Here is a 2,042-nt window from a genome sequence, read left to right as displayed (position 1 = left end):
TTACTTTATATTACGTGTATTTTGTATATGTATTTCAATACAAATTTAGCTAATTTTATGTGTATTTTGTATATTTATACAAATTTAAAATATTTTTGTGTATTTTTGTATATATTTTTATATAATTTTAGGTTATTTTATGTGTATTTTGTATAGCTATTTTCATACATATACACATTCTTTTATTGAATTTTTTTTAAGCGAATTTACATTATTTAATGTGTATTTTGTATATATATTTTTATACGTATTTACATCATTTCATGTGTATTTTGTATATATATTTCTATAAAAATCTACGTTATTTTATGTGTATTCGTATAAATATTTTGAAACAAATTTAAACTGTTTTATGAGTATTTTGCATATTTTTTCATTACAAATTTACCTTATTGTATCTGCATTTTGTATATTAATTTTAATGCAAATTTAATTATTCTATGTGTATTTTTGTATATGTATTATTAAAAAAATATGATTTATTTTATGGTTATTTTGCATCTTTATTTTCATACAAATATATATTATTTTATTGATATTCTCTGTATATATTTTGATGCGATTTTACTTTATTCTATGTGTATTTTGTTTATATATTTTAAACAAATGTACGTTATTTTATGTGTATATGTTTGCATTTCATACAAATTTACATTATTTTTTGTGTATTTTGTACATGTATTTAAATACAAATTTAACTAATTATATGTGTAATTGTATATCTATTTTCATACAAATTGAAATTTTTTTTTTTTTTTTATATATATTTTTATACAAATTTTCGTTATTTTATGTGTAATTTCTATATTTATTTTCCTACACATATTATACGTTTTTTTATCGGAATTTTGTTTTTTTATTTTCATACGAATTGACAATATTTTAGGTGTATTATTATATATATTTTTATAATTTTTTACATCATTTTATATGTATTTTGTATGTATATTTTCATGGAAATTTACTCTATTTTATGTGTATTCGTATATATATTCTGATACAAAGTTACATTATTTTATATGTATTTTGCATATGTATTTCAATACAAATTTACCTTATTGTATGTGCATTTTGAATATTTATTTTAATACAAATTAAACTATTTTATGTGTATTTTTGTATATATATTTTTATGCAAATATGCGTTATTATATGGGTATTTTTTCGTCTTTATTTTCCTACAAATTTACATTAGTTTATTGATATTCTGTTTATTTATTTTGATACGATTTAACATTATTCTATGTGTATTTTGTATATATTTTTTTATACATATTTACATTATTTAATGTTTATTTTGTATATATATTTTATCCAAATTTACGTTATTTTATGTGTATTTGTTTATATATTTTTATAGAAATTTACATTATTTTATGTGTATTTTGTATATGTATTTCAATACAAATTTGAGTAATTTTATGTGTATTTTGCATATATATTTTCAAACAAATTTAAATTATTTTTTGTGTATTTTTGTATATATTTTTATACAAATTTTAGTTATTTTATTTGTATTTTGTATATATATTTTCCTACAAATATACATTCTTTTATAGGAATTTTGTGTATTTATTTTGTTACGAATTTACATTATTTTATGTGTATTTTGTATATATATTTTTCTACGTATTTAAATTATTTTATGTGTATTTTATATATACACTTTCATAAAAATTTACGTTATTTTATTTTGTGTATACGTATTTATTTTGATACAAATTTTATACAAATTCATGTTATTTTATGTGTATTTGTATATATATTTTCATACAAATTTATATTATTTAATGTGTATTTTTACATATATTTCATTACAAATTTACCTTATTTTATGTTTATTTTGTATATTTATTTCATTCAATTTTAAATTATTTCATGTGTATATTTGTATTTATATTTAGGTTATTTTATGTGTTTTCTATATATATTTTCATCCAAAATTACATTATTTTATTGGTACTTTCTTAATTTAACTCGATGCGAATTTAGATTATTTCATAGGTATTTTGTATACATATGTTTATACTCATTTACATTAC

The sequence above is a fragment of the Eriocheir sinensis genome, unplaced genomic scaffold (assembly GCF_024679095.1).
Source record: "Eriocheir sinensis breed Jianghai 21 unplaced genomic scaffold, ASM2467909v1 Scaffold38, whole genome shotgun sequence".
Lineage (NCBI taxonomy): Eukaryota > Metazoa > Arthropoda > Malacostraca > Decapoda > Varunidae > Eriocheir > Eriocheir sinensis.
Note: the sequence above shows the minus strand (reverse complement) of the source record.